The sequence below is a fragment of the Perna viridis genome, chromosome 8 (assembly GCF_037379345.1).
Source record: "Perna viridis isolate PV_CMFRI_1.1 ecotype Kerala chromosome 8, ASM3737934v1, whole genome shotgun sequence".
Taxonomy (NCBI): domain Eukaryota; kingdom Metazoa; phylum Mollusca; class Bivalvia; order Mytilida; family Mytilidae; genus Perna; species Perna viridis.
In genome coordinates, this window is record NC_142452.1 from 4,600,112 (window position 1) to 4,620,520 (window position 20,409).

General features: G+C 33.5%; 2 long non-coding RNA genes across 2 annotated transcripts in view; both read right to left on the bottom strand.

Annotated features, from left to right (window-relative positions):
- Positions 1-2,840: 2,840 nt before the first annotated feature.
- LOC148609025 (uncharacterized) overlaps positions 2,841-20,409 on the bottom strand; it is a 36,779-nt gene continuing 19,210 nt past the window's right edge. Inside the window, exons 3-4 of the long non-coding RNA XR_015924819.1 lie at positions 8,672-8,768; positions 2,841-3,242 (exon numbers count right to left, since the gene is read on the bottom strand). This is a non-coding gene — a long non-coding RNA (uncharacterized LOC148609025). The remainder of the gene's footprint in view (positions 3,243-8,671; positions 8,769-20,409) is intronic.
- LOC148609026 (uncharacterized) lies at positions 3,574-4,415 on the bottom strand. The gene is made up of 3 exons (XR_015914568.1): positions 4,201-4,415; positions 4,042-4,115; positions 3,574-3,651 (listed from the first exon to the last, which is right to left on the bottom strand). It is a non-coding gene; the product is annotated as an uncharacterized LOC148609026 (long non-coding RNA).

Here is a 20,409-nt window from a genome sequence, read left to right on the forward strand (position 1 = left end):
ATACTTGGTGTGGCTGTATTTGTATACTGTTATTGATCCTCTATTGTCTTACTCGATATCATCAGAGGTTGTCCCATTCAGTTAAAGCGTGTGCTAATGTTCGCGCTCTAGATTTACTTACGAGGAAGTATCACTCGGTTAACGAAAGCTATATTTTATAGCCAAGTTGGCCGAGTGGTCTAGAGCGTTGGACTTAATGCAGGCGGTGTTGTCAGAGAAAAGGGGTTCGAATCCCGTTGAGGGAGCGACCAAATTTGCATAGCAAATTTGCAACCTCGCATCGATTCTAGAGATGCGTATATATATAGATATAAATTAATAAATAATATGTAGATATAAATTAATAAATAATAAATCTTAGAACTAACATAGTTTTAACAATGGGAACATTTATATTGGATACAAGCAAAAGTTATGCGATGAATATTTCTATTAAGTTTTTACACAAACATGGAAGCAACAACAACAGAAAATATACGTCCGCTACCGATAGTTAAAAAGCTCAACATAAATTCTATTCGGAAATCGGAACAGACCCCAAATTCCGGAAACGTAAAATAGCGTTATGTGAACAGACAACCATCCAAAATAGACACACAATATATTCTAAAGAAATAGAATTGTTTTATTTTATTTTCCTTTTTCTAAATACTAGTAGTCTATGTTTGTTGATTTTCCACGATGTATCGTGTATCCAAACTAATCAATTTATATTTTATGACATCTAACAATTAGGCTTCTGGAGTTTGCCGAAACTTCGCAGACTTTTTGTATCGCGCTAGACTTCTGACAAGTGGGGTTCTGGAACAGGGTTATGTTGCTACAAGATTGAACTCATCACTACAGAAGTTTGATGGTCGTCATCATGAACTCGTGGATCGTTACGGTGTATCGATGTGCGCTATAAAATCTGATTTGTTCAACGTGTCATAATTTTCGTCTACCCCTGACTTGACTATGAGCAACTCGGCGAGTTTTTTTTTCTGGAAAAGCAGAGGACGCTTACTGGGGCATCTGTTCCATGCTCCGAGTTTTTAGTGGAGTCCAAGTTGTTCATTTGCTTTTGTTACTTTGTATTATTCTAGTTACTTTAAGTTCTTTGTTGTGTATGTCTGTTTTCCATGTCAGGTCTTTGTTTCTGGATTACATTCTTTTGACTAGAGGATGCCCGCGAAATCGCAGTCGATTAGACACAGTGCTAATTTGACGAATCCAAAAAAAAATAATAAGTAATCGTTGTAAAGGATTTGCGATCATCTGGTATGCATCAATGGTGTACAATTGTTTTCAAATTACTTTAGTGGTTTCAGAGGAGTTGACCATTAACCTTTCAGGGATGTTTGGTTTTCTTTTGAATCTTTTTTTTTTGCGCCCAGTGCGCAAAAATGTGTACCTTTTCAATGCATGTAACCGAATTATTTATTCTTCTTTTTATATTCACATTACTATTCCTTACCAATTTATCTTTTCTCCAAAGTCAGGATCGAAATATTTTTAACAACCAAAGATAAAAACCAAGCCACCCGCGGAAGTTAAATGGTGCGTCCCTAAGCGAAGTTTCATATCCTCATGCCAATGCACTTTCCAAGAAAAAATGGTTTAATTTGGGATTAAGAAGCTGTTTTATTGGCCCCAGGTTTAATTTGACCCAGGGGTATGGGAGGAGCTGATATTTTACGACGATGACGACACCGACAAACGCAAAGAAAAGACTTTAAAAGATGATATGGCCCTTTGAGAGAAAAAGAAACAAACTCCATTGCAATAAACAATCTGACTGCTCCAGACATACGTTGCGTCAATGACGTATTTTTGGAGCGATCGATTAATTCAAGATTAGCAGTCTCTACCTGTAATCCTTGAAATGAAAAACGCCTGTAGACTAAAGGACAGACAGACGGATACTCAACTGAATTTTTATGCATAATAAAAAGTTTAGCCTTCATTCACACTTCATCTGAACTGTGCATTTTTCTCGAACAGAACTTTTTATCATACAATGACAAAGAAAGACAACTACATGTATACTATAAACTTTTCAGACTTGGTACTACATCTAAATGTGTAAAAAATGTCATTTCCTGTTGTTTGTGATTGATGATCCAGTCGTTTTTTGTTTTTTTTTATTTTTATTGGGGTGGGGTGGGCCATGGATAGTAAAATGTAATAAATTGTTAAAACAGCATTTTAGTACAACTTTTGACCATTTAATGGATCTTACTGATGACCTCAAGTCCCCGTGATTTTTATGCACATTTCCTTAGATATAATGAATGTCAAACTGGAATGAAATACCTGTATAATTCATTCCAGTTTGACATTAATTTTACTTTAGGAGCTGTAACAATATCACCATAGTTAATTTCTCGAATGTTTCGTTAAGGTCAAGCATAAATTCATAAAAATATGGTATTTTAAAAACGGTATGCTGTATAATTAAACACATGTTGCTTGCAGTAGGGGGTAATGCATCTAGTAACACACTCCGAACATACATCAATGCATCTTTGATGATATATCTACCTCATGTGTCACTACTGCCGACAATTTGTGTATAATATGGTCAACGTTGCTAAGAAATACTCGTCTTTTTCATGTTTCAGTTGCTTTTTTTTCTTATATATTAAATTGTAGGTTTATTTTTATGTTTATATCTGTAGATATATCATCGAATGTGATAACTGTGATTAATCCTGACATCAGAAAAATATTTCGACAAATTTTCGTCATATCGTGTGTGTGTGTGTGGAATAGGGGACCATACAAACAGATATGATTTTTTTCGTTCGATTGGAAAGGTCGTGGAAGCCTTCGACAAATAATTTTCTTATAAACTGAAAAACACTAGTATATTTTGTCTTTATTGCATTCACACATTAACACGGTGTAAAAAAAAGACTGTTATAAAATTGAAACGTCATAAAGAATCTATGTTGTTCTTACAATTCCAACCCAAACTTTCATATGGATTTAATACTTTATTTCACCTAAACATATAATAACGCCTTCCGATTAAAATCTGAAATAATTAGTAAACAATCTTAATAAAGGTAAAGTAAATTGAATGGGTTTAATCGTATAACAGTAAGTGAAAGGTAGTCAAAGTACATGTAAATATATAGGAAAACAAAACTCTTCCTCCACATCATTTATGCAGGTGTTACTTATGGTAAACTCTCTTACTGCCTGGGTCTTAATCTAAAGGTAATGACGCCATCCCCGTCTGCATCACTCTCTGTGACCTGTAACGGCAATAAAACAATAATTTATCAATTCAGAATTCATGAACTTCACATTACTTAACTTTAAGAAGTTTTCAAGCAATTAAAAAAATGCTGGTATGAGTTATCGTTCAGGTTACTCTACAGCTTGTATTGTATTCGAATTTGTAATGGCCACAACGCATGGATTATCGCAGTCAGAAACTAAAGCGAAGCTATCATCAAATATAAAATAAACAAGGAATTGAAAGTTGTGCTGTAGCCAAAGGTGGTAACATTGGGTGAGAAGTTTATTAGGTAAGACATATGATATCGTAGAACTTTTGTAATGATGTATTATACATGTCACAACCTCTATTTCTAGGGGGTTGATAGAAGTAAACTCTAATCTCTAGGGTTCTATGCTTTATTGCCAAATAATGTTAATGCCCTATAAAATACAGTTATATTCAATACACAGCACAAGATAAATAATAGCATCTTGCACATATAGATAACATAAAAATTAACCATGTGTGTGAATGTATATTTTAGTACATTTACATATCATAGGAAAAGTGTAACTTTTGAGTAAATTTAATTTACGGCTTCATCAATCTGCTTGTGAAGCATAAACCAACTAGCTAAATATGTAGTTTGACTCCATATTCAAATGTAGCAAATTATAAGAAAATGGTAAATTATCTAATCCAACATATTAAAGAGCAAAACAACAGCATTAGAGTATAAGCGATTTAGTGCATACAATAAGCGTAAAAAACATAGCAAAGCAAATACATAAGCAAAGCAAAAACTCAAGAATACAAAACACTTAGCTTACCTCACATATCGTGCAAGAGGCACATTTGTAAATGGTCACAGGAATAGTAAGTCTCCAGTACTACTGTATTGTACCTGAAGTATCAAAAATCACTTATTGTATTTATAATTTAAAACAATTACTTCATGACCACAGTGTGTGATCGATTTAAAGACTTACACTTTTACTTTCGAGCGGTCCACTCGAACTGTTAAATGAATCAATCATTAATCGCTATTATTTAAGCATAGTAAAATAACATTACAGATTTGTGTGTTTAGGTAAATTATTATGAAAGTTACACAATCAATCAATCATTCATACCGGACTTTCATACGAGGTAAAAATGTTAATTTCAAGACCATTAACATGCACAATTAATCTAGGAATGTTAAAGAAACTAACGTTAGTAATAGTTAAGTTGAAATCAGATGCGTATATAAGTTGAGTTGATAAGAATATAGGTTGCTAGATTCGGATGAACATAAAAACCAACATGTCCGTTCAGTTACTTAGGTAAGAGTGTTCAAATGAAAAAGGAATTAACCCGCGACAATTGCCAACCAATAGATGACGAGAAAAGAAGTGCGTACTAATCAAGCATGAAAAAGAATATAGAAGATTACGACTAGATTGCAATACAATCACCAGTTCCCAGAAGCTCGTCTGTCAATCGGTCCAAGTCAAATAGTAAAACATAATACACATTCATACAAGTCAAATATTTTATTACACAATACATAAAATATTCATATAAAACAACATTGCAGACTATTACAAACTCCCCCAGCCGTGAAATGACGACCCGTCATTTCTTCTGACCCGCTGATGTCTTTATGATATCCAAGATGGTACGTGCTGTTTCAGTCTGCATACCTTGGAACAAATCTGTATCAGCCATAGATGTTAAACACTGGATTTTCTGGTACCAATCCGTACTTCCTGTAGACTTGGAAAGTTGGTATTTTCCAGAGGTCATCCAACTGGGTGGTTGTCTAGTGCGTGTTGATCGACGGATTCTCGGAGAAGACATCGAAGATTCATCGGAAAGCTCCTCCTGTTGTTCGCTGTCTGTCTCTTGTGAAAGCCTCCCTCTACTATGATCACTGGCATCCGACTCTGTCCCAGGAACCTCATTGGGTTGATTCAACTCATCCTCCTGAAAACGGGCGTTCCCTTCAGGTCGCGATCCAGTTCCATCAGCACCGTCTCTTACAACCAGATTTGGTGTATCCTCCAGCTGAGATGTTTCTGCAGTAACTGTTGAGTCACTGTCATCCTCATCTGTTGGTTCCAATACCACGACTTCAACTAAGTCTTCATCAGACGATTCTTGGTGCTCTGTCGATCTAGTCACCCTTGGTGCAGGTTTCGGTTTTGGCTTCTTGACACATCTTGGCTTTGGTACCGGTCGAGTAGGCTCAATCAAGTGTCCCACTGGTAGCAGCTGATTTCTGTGCAGTCTTCGCTTTTGACCTTCTCCATTCTCCTTCTGGACTATGAAAACTGGGATATCTGTGTTTGGCTGATCTAGGACGATGTAAGGGTCCTGTTCCCATTTATCCGCCAGCTTATGTTTTCCCTCGAATGCAAGAATCCTAACTAGTATAAGGTCTCCAGTAGTGACGGATGCTCCGTTGATCTTGGTGTCGTACTGCTTCTTTTGATGTTGTTGAGACTTCTTTGACGCTTCTGCTGCAAGTTGATGAGCATACTTTAGTCGGTTCCGAAGATCCTCAACGTAGTTTGATCCAGTACCGCTCCTCCTAAGACCAAAAGCAACATCCACTGGTAGCCTCGGCTCCCGTCCAAACATAAGGTAGCATGGTGAAAAACCGGTGGACTCATGCCTTGTGCAGTTGTATGCATGAACAAGTGGTCCCACATACGCCTTCCAGTTTTTCTTCTTGTCTGGTTCAAGGGTTCCTAGCATGTTCTGGAGAGTCTGGTTGAATCTTTCACACATACCATTACCCTTGGTTTCGACAGAGCACCAAGAATCGTCTGATGAAGACTTAGTTGAAGTCGTGGTATTGGAACCAACAGATGAGGATGACAGTGACTCAACAGTTACTGCAGAAACATCTCAGCTGGAGGATACACCAAATCAGGTTGTAAGAGACGGTGCTGATGGAACTGGATCGCGACCTGAAGGGGACGCCCGTTTTCAGGAGGATGAGTTGAATCAACCCAATGAGGTTCCTGGGACAGAGTCGGATGCCAGTGATCATAGTAGAGGGAGGCTTTCACAAGAGACAGACAGCGAACAACAGGAGGAGCTTTCCGATGAATCTTCGATGTCTTCTCCGAGAATCCGTCGATCAACACGCACTAGACAACCACCCAGTTGGATGACCTCTGGAAAATACCAACTTTCCAAGTCTACAGGAAGTACGGATTGGTACCAGAAAATCCAGTGTTTAACATCTATGGCTGATACAGATTTGTTCCAAGGTATGCAGACTGAAACAGCACGTACCATCTTGGATATCATAAAGACATCAGCGGGTCAGAAGAAATGACGGGTCGTCATTTCACGGCTGGGGGGAGTTTGTAATAGTCTGCAATGTTGTTTTATATGAATATTTTATGTATTGTGTAATAAAATATTTGACTTGTATGAATGTGTATTATGTTTTACTATTTGACTTGGACCGATTGACAGACGAGCTTCTGGGAACTGGTGATTGTATTGCAATCTAGTCGTAATCTTCTATATTCTTTTTCATGCTTGATTAGTACGCACTTCTTTTCTCGTCATCTATTGGTTGGCAATTGTCGCGGGTTAATTCCTTTTTCATTTGAACACTCTTACCTAAGTAACTGAACGGACATGTTGGTTTTTATGTTCATCCGAATCTAGCAACCTATATTCTTATCAACTCAACTTATATACGCATCTGATTTCAACTTAACTATTACTAACGTTAGTTTCTTTAACATTCCTAGATTAATTGTGCATGTTAATGGTCTTGAAATTAACATTTTTACCTCGTATGAAAGTCCGGTATGAATGATTGATTGATTGTGTAACTTTCATAATAATTTACCTAAACACACAAATCTGTAATGTTATTTTACTATGTTTAAATAATAGCGATTAATGATTGATTCATTTAACAGTTCGAGTGGACCGCTCGAAAGTAAAAGTGTAAGTCTTTAAATCGATCACACACTGTGGTCATAAAGTAATTGTTTTAAATTATAAATACAATAAGTGATTTTTGATACTTCAGGTACAATACAGTAGTACTGGAGACTTACTATTCCTGTGACCATTTACAAATGTGCCTCTTGCACGATATGTGAGGTAAGCTAAGTGTTTTGTATTCTTGAGTTTTTGCTTTGCTTATGTATTTGCTTTGCTATGTTTTTTTACGCTTATTGTATGCACTAAATCGCTTATACTCTAATGCTGTTGTTTTGCTCTTTAATATGTTGGATTAGATAATTTACCATTTTCTTATAATTTGCTACATTTGAATATGGAGTCAAATGGAGTCAAACTACATATTTAGCTAGTTGCTTTATCCTTCACAAGCAGATTGATGAAGCCGTAAATTAAATTACATCAAAAGTTACATTTTTCCTATGATATGTAAATGTACTAAAATATACATTCACACACATGGTTTATTTTTATGTTATCTTTATGTGCAAGATGCTATTATTTATCTTGTGTTGTGTATTGAATATAACTGTATTTTATAGGGCATTAACATTTATTGGCAAGAAAGCATAGAACCCTAGAGATTAGAGTTTACTTCTATCAACCCCCTAGAAATAGAGGTTGTGACATACGTGTATTCAGTATGTACAGATTGGGTTAGATGTATAAAAATATAACTCAGGTTGGATGTACAAAAATGTATCGACAAGATGGCGCGGAATATTAATTAACGAACTCACGCGTCTATTAGGACCGGGAGAGGATATGTAAATATATAAATTACTGGAAATATTGCATAACCGACATACAATACATGATATCGTGAGTGATGCGACGAGGTAATCAGAAGACGAAGATCTAGAAAATCTGCGGAATATGTTCAAAGTTAGTACATAATTTGGCAATAGACCTTTTACAATATTTCTAAACAAAAGGCAAAAAAATACGTGGAACCCTAAAAAAATTAGAAAACAAAATTAGGCTTACAATCCTACCAGTCCCAACATCAACTGATGTACGTATGTCTTGTATCAGTGTGATCAAGCGGAAGCAGTGCGAAGAGATGCGAATTAAATTCACCTATGAAATAAGGGAAGGGGGAAATATAAAACTCATTTTAATTGACATTGTCAGTAGCCAATGTATGCTTTAACCATAATCGCCCTAACTTTTTACGTAAAAAAATGCAGAAATAAACCATGAATTTCTGACTATTTTGCCAAAAACAATATGTGTAGTGAAATATGACACTATTTCACAACACTTTTTATGGTATGCAAACTAATTTTGGAATATAAAGAACTGGTTGGTTTGAAAGAAACATTTCTACCAAAATGTCCAAGGGTGGGTATTTAATGATCAGTATTCAAAAATAAAATGCAACTCTAAGATAAATAGATTAAAACAATCTTGCGGTCCAAAAACACCACTATTAAAGAGTTTACGAAGTCTTTTTAATTATGGCGTTGTAAAAATATGTACCTTGAAGTTCTGTACTACGTGTGTGTTTTCATCGATTCCACCTCGATGATACCGATACTGTTTGTTAAATTTTCCTCCAATGCATGTTATGATAAGCCTAAAATAGAAATCGAGTAATCTACTCAACAAGATAAACTGGTCAGAAGGTTAAGATTAAGATCGATAAGCATTATTAGACATGCAATGGTTCCCTGTCCGATATCTAATTTTGTTTATTCCGCATTTATCTATACAAGACCCTGTTTATTACGTATGACATTCATACTGGCCCGTTAATCTAAACACTATCCTGACAACGAATTCAAAGTGGATTTGAATGACATATTTTCACAGCGTTGGTAGACGATTGATAAAAGTAAACAATATTTTACTTGTCTTGTGCTATTCTTTTAATGATTTTCTATATGCGAAATGGTGACACATTGCCTTTTCCTCTCATCTCTTTTAATCTGAATTAAGAGCGTCAGCTAAAAAGATAGTAGTCGCAAAATCACAGAAATGGTCATTTGGTGGTTCTAACCTTTATTCTTCATACATTGTACTTATATCTTCAATTACTGGACACTGATCACGTTCAGCATGCATTATTAAATTCACTGAAAATCATTCACTTGTTCCCAGTCCGATGTCTAATTTTGTTTATTTAGTACTTCCCTATAAAAGCACAAGCAAACCAAAGTGTAAACCGTATCCATACCAGAACTAGGGCAGAGTTGGCACCCCAACTTCTTATTGCCTCATTTGTCATTTTATGTGTAAAATTGACAAAAAATGTCAAGTAATGTCAAAGCACCCCCTTTTTCTGAGGAACCCTTGCCTGCAGCCCTCCTTTTTAAAGTGTCTGGGTCAGCCCTGCATACTCGTAGAATTACTCAAAGTAAGGATACACTATACAATTATATATAAGCGCACTGTTTCGTACACAAAGTTGACCAGGTGTGATTTGGTAAACATTAAAATTGGTGGATACATTTATAAAATAAACATAGACATATATAATGGATGTTATGGCCCGGATGTGATGGTAAACAAGTGTAATTGAAATGAAGAAAAGTATCAGTCCCCTCTCGTTTCATGTTCTCTCCTCAGCATCAACTGGCTGATGTTCAAAATTATTTTTTCAAGAACTTTAGGAACTAAAGTTGCGAGTAAATCAATCGTGGCTAAACTCTTTAATGATCCTTCGAAACATGATCTGTTCCATAAATTCAACAATTCGTTTAGATACATTGGTGATAGTTTGGCCGTAAATAATCATAATTTCGAAAACTATGTTCAAGATGTCTACCCAAAAGACTTAAACTGATTAAGTAAAACACTAACAGTACACCGTTTCTTGATTTGTATATTGCACTGGAAAATGGCAACCTTCATACTAAAATTTATTTTAAAAAAGATAATTTTGATTTCCTATTGTTAATTTCCCATTCCTAGATGGTGATATTCCCGAGGCACCTTCTTATGGTATTAATATTTCACGACTGGTTTGTTTTGCTCGTAAGTGTCAGATTTAAATAAACACAATAAATTCCGTACAGAAAGCTTTTGAACAAGGCCTATCGATATCACTGTTACAAAATGTTGTTTCAAAAACATAATAGCATTTGTATGTTCTTAATAAAAGATAGTATTGCCCACCCATTTATTTTATGGAAATATAGTCTATAAACAACATCCGATAAATTTAATGGTAAAGAATGCGATTTTCAAATTATTGTCTATTCTTTGAACCTTATTTTCAAAAATAGAGATATCTACCCCTAATTGCTTAAGTCATTTTTTGAGTATTGCACTACATCGAATCTTGCCTATTAAAAGTACTTGACGTTACTAGTTTAAATCCAACCTACTGGAATTGTAATGACCGATTATTTCTAATGCTTGTAGTGCTGATGGTATTGTCATTCTTAAAAATGTTCTACGCTAGCTTTCAGTAACTGCGAACGTTCTTCAAATTGATTCCTCATTTTGTCTATACGGTTGATTTTGAGGTACCAGACATCTCGAGCGAAATGGATGTATTTTTGACTGAATTTTATGATCTGTTTACACTGAATGAAGACTTTTTAATGATCTCTGAAAGTAAACTTTCAAATTTATATTTAGGTTACACGCTGGTACATTTGATACGTTTTATCATATCCGTTCTTTTTTACAGATGCAGATGAAAAAAAGGAGATAGGTGCACAGTGACATCAGGTGATAAAGAATTTGTGAAAGATTCATTAAATTTTAAAATTAAAGTTTAGACTGGTTTATCCTGGTTAGCCCTGGTGTTCCCATTTCGTCTTAGCTGTGAATTACAGGTACAAAAAGGTCAAAAAAGTACTAGGCGACATGGGAAATTTTATATTTACTAGACTTCGTCCACAGCCATTGATGAGAAATTTCCAAGGCCGAAAAAATATAAATAAATATAAAATATAAATATGAAAAAAATGTAGGGGCGGTAGGTAGGGATTTTTATTTTCATTTGATATTTGGGAAATGAAATAAGTCATAAAGATACAATGAAAACCAAATATGCAAAGACTAAACATGTAATAGACTTAGTCCATAGCCTAATTCCTTTTGGGAATTGAAAACACACATGCCATGAGTGTGCTTTTGGTCGTGGATAATCCCTTCGGCACTTGAGATGTTTTTAGGTTTTACCACCTCCGTCAAAACAAAAAAAAATATATTCATGCGCATGAATATATTTTTGCCATGAGTGTGCTTTTGGTCGTGGATAATCCCTTCGGCACTTGAGATTTTTTTTAGGTTTTACCACCTCCGTCAAAACAAAAAAAATATATTCATGCGCATGAATATACTTTTTTTGTTTTGACGGAGGTGGTAAAACCTAAAAAAATCTCAAGTGCCGAAGGGATTATCCACGACCAAAAGCACACTCATGGCATGTGTGTTTTCAATTTTCCTCTTTTTTTCAGAAAGACAATCGGAAGAATTTTTACGTTATTGTTTTTCTTCAAAATTTCAAATAAAAACTTATGAGCAGGGGGTCTGAAGGAGGGTCAGTAGGATGACCGGAAGCTTTTTTAGGCCTAAACGGATGGTCTATTTATTACTCCAGTAGTGCTAGAGATTGTCTGGCAAGAATTTTGGCTTGGAGTATGAAAGAACGAAATGCCAACCTCTTACATCAATATATATTCACAAATAAAGATTCTAAAGAAAACTTAATGACAGTGTTGTGAAGTGCTAATTGTACATTCACGTTATGTTGGTTGTGAAATCAAATGATACGACAATGCCTCTTGATATATTTTATAGTTTTGTCCAAGGAAACATTTTTCAGGCTACAAGTGTGTGTGACTATAATTTAGAATTAGATAAAATTGTTTGATAAAAGATTTAATTGAAATGTTGATTTTGAAGTGTTAATTGTGAGTCAATACCGATGGATTAAGCCTTACTTAGAGTCCTATATATGCCGGTATTGTATTTTTGTTTCATAAGAATTTCGAATGTTTTTTCGTTCAGTACATGATTGTAGGTGGGAAATTTTTCCATTATGCAGTTTTACTTTCCTTTGCTAGAGAACTGTTTAACTATGACTAAAATGAAAACAAAGACGTCAATTCTTAGCAAATCATATACTTCTAATTTGGTAAGGAAGAGTAATTGGCTGGCTTTATATGGAATTGAAAATGGAGCATGTCCAAGTCCCGAATTTGCCTATATATATATATATATATATATATATATATATATATATATATATATATATATATATATATATATATATATATATATTTAATTTAATAGTGCCAAAAAACGGTGCTGACAGCGACGTCATCATCGGTGGCGTCCGTGTCGTCGTCGTTCATATTCACTTGATTTTCGTGCGATAACTATGGTTATTGGTAGATCAATCGTTATGAGATTTTGATATGATTTTACTAAGTACTAAGTAATGATTGCTCCTATTTAATTTTTTAGTTAATCGCCCCGATCATTTTAAACTTAGGGTCATCCATGTAACTGACAGATACCACACTGTCGATTTCTGTTTTAATCTAAAATAAATCTGAGAGCCCAGAATTTTACCAAGCTAACCTTCTTAAAGTGAAATGCCCAATCCTTATTAACTTGACAAAGCAAGTTCAACACATTTATTGATATCAGTAGATATTTAGTAACACATGTTAATATATATTTATAAACATGTGTATAATTCAATTATAATTACTGATTTCAGTAAATGCAGGAGTTTTCTGTACGATGCACACGTTTATCCTACCGGCACACCTGGACCATGCTCCCAGTTTTAAGTGGAATCCGAGTTTCTCATTTACTTTTGTTACTTTGTATGTATTATCTTAGTTACTTTATGTTCATTGTTGTGTTTGTTTTCCATGTCTGGTCTTTGTCCCTGGATTATATTCCTTTTATTTCCGGTAGAATCTTGGTTCCATTGGTTACTCTTTCAAGACAAAACGAATGTATGTTCAAATTTACTCTTTGGGCAATACCAGTCTGCGTCCATACTTGCCCTTCGGGCAATACCAGTCTGCGTCCACACTTGTTAAATAAGACAAAACAATGTACATGTGCTATTATTGTCTGATATAATAGTTAATTACTTTTCAATATTGTTATATTTATTGTTCAAATTAATTGTTATCGACTTCAGTGATGTATTAGTAAAGTATAGAAAGATATATTATTCATCTTTTTTAACATTTATATATTAAAATTCTGGGCATGCGCGATTAAAATGGCAGTAAAATTTAAACAGAGAAAAAAATATCGCGAAAATTGTAAATAATTTATAGTGAAAGACATTGTTATGGATTAATATTTATATGAAGTGATGACCAAAAAGCGGAAGAAGAAGATACATAACGACAGAGGAAACATTACAAGCGGGAGCTCGAGTTCAGATCAACAAAAACCACCGGCTAAAACAAATAAAGGAAACAAAGGAAAGTGTCAAGAAAACGATAAGGTATTTTTATCGAAGACAATTAGTGAAGCATTAGCCTGTGTAAACGGTGAAAACCGTTCACAGTACGATCAATACACCATGAATTCAGGTTTTCAGTGTACAAGTTCGCCCATACAATCGAATGTTTCATATCAACCGTATCCACAGTTTCCACAATTTCCAAGCACTCCCCCGCCGCCTCCCCCTCGACCACCAATATCGCTCGGGATCGAAACATTACTTTTAGAGATGAATGATAGATTGAAAGGGGTCGAAAATAAACTGACAAAACTCGATTCAATAGAGCAACGTATAAATAGTGTAGACACGAAATTCAAAAACGTTGATAAAGAGTTGACTCAATGTAAGGACAGAATACGTACTCTAGAAGAGAGCGCCCAGTTTTTGTCAAACGTCCATGATGAGCGAAAATCGATCAAAAGTAAACTAGATAATCTAACGAAGGCAATAGAATCAAACAAATGCATGAATAAAGATGTTGAATATGTCAAAGATAGACTTGTCGACGTTGAAATGCAACATTTTAAGAACAATTTACTTTTTTTCGGTATAGTCGAAAAACCGATGACGAGCGACGGTATGGACACGAACGAGAGCGAGGAGAAGAGAGATGCCACGGAGATAGGTAACACACAAGCAGAAAGACCACAAACCGAAAATCGAATTCAAAAGGAAAAAAACGATGAAAACTGTGTTGAGCAAATTCTCGATTTTTGCGAAAATATGCTAAAGATTAAAAACGCGAGAAACGAGTTACGCATCGAAAGTGCCTTCCGACTAGGGAAGAAGAAAACGAATGCAGAAAGGCCCAGGCCAATTGTCGTGAAATTCGATTCATTAACTGATAGAGACTTAGTTAGGAAAGTGTCAAATCGTTTAAAAGGCTCTAAACTTGGGATCAGTCCGCAATATCCACCCGAGGTTCTGGAAAAAAGGAAAAAACTTCTTCCTATATTGTTTCAGAAGCGACGGGAAAAAATTAAGGCGCATGTGGACGACAAGTTGTTCGTGGAAGGAAAGTTATGGGAGGGATAGGAAGTTGCGGAGGGTGACCAAAGTGAAATCTATAATTCAAAGATTAATATTTGTTCATGGAATATTTCGAAGGGCCTGGTTAAAAAACTCGCTAGTGTGGAATTCATAGATTTATTGCGCAATAATGATATAGTATGTTTTAATGAATGCTGGGTTAAATGTCCTAAAGAATTTGATATAGATGGTTTTGAAAAGAAATACGTGGCCAGACAAGAGTGCAACGGAGGTGGTGTTATTGTATTCTATAAAAAATGGTTAAATCCATATTTAAAATTCGAAAATTGCTGTGTTGATTGCATGATATGGTTTAGAATTGATCAAAATGTAATGTATGATGGTAAAGATTTATACTTTTGTGCAATTTATATGCCTCCTGACAAAAACATTTATTATACGAAATACAAAATAGACGTTTTCGACGCTTTAAAATAACAGATTGAACATTATTCAGCCCTAGGGAACATAGCCGTTATCGGTGATTTAAACGGACGAGTTGGTAACAAGCTGGACTTTATTGTGCAGGACAATCTGAATATAGATATAGTTAATAGGATCGAAGATCTAATTGATTACGATAATGATGAACCTTTAAATGATAGAACAACAGAGGACCTTAAACCACCCAATACATTCGGTCGCCGTGTATTAGATTTGTGTGTATCTACTGGATTAAGAATATGTAACGGACGAATTGGAGATCAAAGTTCAAAGTATACATTTCAAAACAAAAATGGATGTAGTATTATTGATTATATGTTATTATCTAATAATGCATTTTCTATTGTAGACAACTCTATTGTTGGAGATTTTAATACCTTTTCTTGTCATGCTCCGCTTTTGGTAGATTTGAAATTGAAAATTTTCGTTCCTAAACCAAAGTGTTCATGTAAAACGATAAATTATGATACGATACGATGGAATGACGAGTCGAGGGAGGAAATAAACCATGATCTTTTGGCAAACGCTCACAAGTTTGATGAACTGTGTCAAAGTATATCTCCTGATCCTGATAAAATCGATGACGCTGTATCGAATATGACTGAACTCTTATGTGATGTTTTTGAAAAATTTACAAAAACAAACGAATGGCGTACTGTTAAATGTGATAACTGTGCTAACGCTAACTCATCATGTAATATGAAACGTGATAAACCGTGGATAACAGACGAGTGTAAAGAACTCTATATAAAATATAAAAGTGCACTGAAAAGATTCAACGCAAATCGTTCAAATGAAAACAGACTTAAATTGAATTTAGAAAAACAAAAATATAAGACTATTGAGAATAAATTAAAACGAGTTATAAAAACGGACAAGGTGATATGTTTCAAAAGATGAAGAAGATCAACCCAAAACGATTCTACGGTAAATTTAAAAAACGGAAGAAGCGTATTAATAACGATTTATCAACAGATCGGTTTGTGAAACATTTTAAAAAACTGATGACTTTAAGTGATGAAGATAATCCTGAAAGCGGTAACACTGATAATACATGTATTTATGATGAATTGGACATGCCTTTCACCAGTAAGGAATTAGAAGAGAGTGTGAAAAGATTGAATACAAATAAAACTCCAGGTGTAGATAATATTTTGAATGAATACATTTTAAATAGTAAACCCGTAATATTACCAGTTTTGTGTAAACTATTTAACGCTATTCTTGAAACTAGACATTTTCCTGAACTTTGGGTAAAATGTGCAATAGTACCTATTTTTAAGAAGGGTGATGCTAATGACCCGGGAAATTACAGAGGCATATCGCTGGTGTCAAACTTAGGTAAACTGTTTACTTCTATAATAAATGCAAGACTAAGTGGAGTGAAGAACATAGTGTACTCACTGATGTGCAGTTTGGATTTAGACCGGGGTATGGTACCCACGACGCAATATTTGCTCTACATTCCATCGTATCTAAATCTTTAAGAAACAAAAAAAGATTGTATTGTTGTTTCATTGACTAAAAAAAAAGCCTTTGATAGTGTTAACCATTCAAAATTATGGCTCAAATTATCTAGATCAGGTATAACTGGTAAATTGTTAGATTTAATCAAATCCATGTATGCAAAATTGAAGTCATGTGCTAAACATAACGGTACTTTTTCCGAATTCTTTGAGTGTAATGTTGGCTTAATGCAAGGGGAATCTTTATCACCTTTTTTATATGCACTGTATGTAAACGATATTGAAATAGAATTGATAAAACAAGATTGTTTTCCATACGAGTTGCAAGCTCTTAGTCTATATCTACTAATGTATGTTGATGATACAGTGATTTTTAGCGAAAGTAAAGAAGAGTTGCAAAAAATGATTGATGTCATTAATACATGTTCAAAACAATACAACTTGTATGTTAATTTATTAAAGACTAAAATTGTTGTATTTAGACATCGAGGTATTGTCAAGACTGAAAAAAAATGGTTCAAAGATAGAAAACCTATTGAAATCTGTGATGAATTTGTCTATCTTGGAATTATGTTGAAATATAATGGTAATTTTACTGAAAGTCAAAAATTATTGTCTGATCAAGGACGGAAAGCTGTTTATCATTTATTCAGCAAGGTACACGATGACTATTTCAACACAGAGACAATGTTGTCCTTATTTGATACATATGTAACGCCTATTTTGAATTACGGTAGTGAGGTATGGGGTAATCACAAAGCTTTAGATATAGAAACACTCCATTTGCATTATTTGAAAAGAGTTTTAAACGTAAAGAAAAGTACTACGAATTATATGGTATATTTTGAATTGGGCAGAGTCCCTCTATATATAAGTAGATACTGTAAAATGATGAAATATTGGATAAAACTTTTAAAAACAGAAAATTGTGTGTTGAAAGGTTGTTATAATGAAATTTTAGCTTCCAGTTATGGAAAGCCAAATCATAAGATGAACTGGTCATGTAGAATAAGAGAGCTATTGTGTAAATATGGTTTTAATGATGTATGGTTAGCACAAAACGTAACTATGGAAAAGGTTTTTATTGCTTTATTCAGGCAACGCAATGTGGATGAATTTATATGTCAAGCTACTGCTTTTTTTGACACTGCTCCAAAATGTCGTTTTTATAGATATATTTATGATAGATTCAATTTACAATTTTATCTTGATAGACCAATTAACTACAGATATAAGTATGTTATAACCAAATATAGAATAAACGCACATAGTCTAGCTATTGAAGTTGGAAGATATTATAATATCGATAGAAATGCAAGGATATGTAGAATGTGTCAACTAAATTGTTTTGAAGATGAGTATCATTTTGTTTTGGAATGTTCAAAGTATACTGATATACGTACAAAATATATCAAACCTTATTATTATAGACGACCATCTTGTTATAAATTGATGCAGTTATTCTCTGTTAATAATATAAAAGAGTTAAATAACCTTGGAAAATACTTATTTTTAGCTGAAAAGATTAGAAATTCTTAAATATGTAATATGTTTGTCATGCTCCGCATTTTATTTTAATTTAATTGTATAGTATTGTGTTATTATCCATGTTGTAGTCCTATAAGCTGTATTGCTTCTGGAATAAAGAATATATATATATATATATATATATATATATATATATATATATATATATATATATATATATATATATATATATATATTCCCAACAATAAAAAGAAACTACACAGTGAAAACGAAATCTTCCATATACACAGAAACACACAAATAAGACACCTATATATTTGGAACAGACTATACAGTCTTATGGTCAGTAATCCTTTTGTCTTTTTTTGTTTATTTAACTAATTGATAATTGTTGAAATTATATGTGGGCAAACCATGATTAGACCTTTAGAATAGAGGTGAAAAGAATTAGAAGACAGTTCGTCCTTAGTCTATTATGACACTACCCATGTTTTGAATCAAGAAACCACCAAGAACCATTCAAGTAGAAAACGAAATAAGAGGTGCATCACGGCATAGAAAATGTGACACCATTTATATTTTCACACACAAAAAAAAAACAAACAAAAAAAAAACGTTTATAACCACTAGTTTGAGGCACAAGACCGGCCTAACACTTCTGAATACTATACATTAAAAAGTACATGCAAATGTGTGCATGTACAACTTTCTAACCAATAGTGTGCCCGTATTAGATTTTATGTGTTGTTTTTTTTTATTAAATTTGATTTAATAAATATTTATTTGCATTTGAAATTTACAATTCCATTTCAGATTATTAACTAAAGTTTGAATTTGCAGCCTCTATATGCACACCTCTCACGTGTGTGTGTGTGTGTGTGTTCTTGTCTTGACAATTAATTGTTTTATCATATTTCAGAATGATTATGATTATTACATATGATTTGTAAATTAATCATTCTTATCTTTATTTCAGCAATCTAATTACTTTATTATTTTATATCACATAGATCATTAATACTACATTTAATTGCAGGTAAACTTGGTCGTAGATGACTGAGTTAGTGAGCAGTTTTCATCCTTGTTTTTCACTTTGTATGTTTAGTGTTATTCTAATTAGAACACTTTAACCTGTCTTCTGTTTATCCTTTTTTTTGGAATACTTTTTGGCTATTTTTATAAACCTCAAGGTTATAACCATATATAGACATGGTCAGTTTTTCTAATTTTAATATTAAGCATTTTGATTAGTCTTATGTTAAATATCTAGTTCTATCTGGTTTTTGTATTTGCTTTATAAACTGTGCATTTTTTAAAAATTGTATCAGTGCCTTTTGGGGATCTGTTTGATAAACTACTATTTTCTGGAATATACTGTTACTGGGATTGAAAGTACTCATTTTGAACTTTTGTAACTTTATTATAAAGTAATTTCTGGATTTTAATTTAGCAAGATAAATGCTTTATGTATTTCAATAGTAATGGCTAAAGTTCTTATGTAGTACTTTGTATAAATATTGCTACTGAATATAATGTGTTAATGTTTATTTAGTCTGAATTGTTTATTCTGTAAATGCTTGTTTTGTTAAACAGTAAGACATAGGATTTCTTTTATATAGGATTATATTGGATCTGTGTATTTAGAGATGATGTAAATCCATGACGCATATATTATGCTAATTCACTTCGTCACACTGATGGTACGGTATGTTTTATATTATTCCTTGTCTTATTGTTTTAAATGTATTTCGTATAACATGTATAATTGTAATAACAGAAGATCTGTAAATTTCCATTAGAATTTACAAGTATTTGTTGTAACTGAAATTATTTCATATTTCATTTTCAAAGTTATTAATTTTAAATAATTTATACCTATGTATATGTATTAGGACAATATATGAATACATGCTTATATTTATGTATATTTTTGTTTCTTTGTAGTTGGTGTTTAAATTAAGCATTCAATAAATAATTAAAGAATCCTAGAAATGACTTCCGTATTTGTGTCTTACGAAAGCCTGATACAAAATAAGGCACTAGCTTAAAATCTATTGCACAACCATGGGTTTCTTGAACCATCTTAAGTTGTAAATATTCTCAAATCCTCCCATAGTTAATTAAATGTACATGTTCGAGTGTATGATTTGGTAAATTTGTTGCCTTAATGCTTATGTACAACACAAACATCCAGTCATGTTGAAAAACAAATCCTGGGCTACAATAAAATAGAAATAATAATGTCAGTATGTGTGTCTCTAGACTCCAGGTTTAAAATATCCTTATTGTCTATATTTTGACAATGCAAAATATTGAAATGCAATATGATTTTGCTGACTTGGTCTTTTTTTTCATGT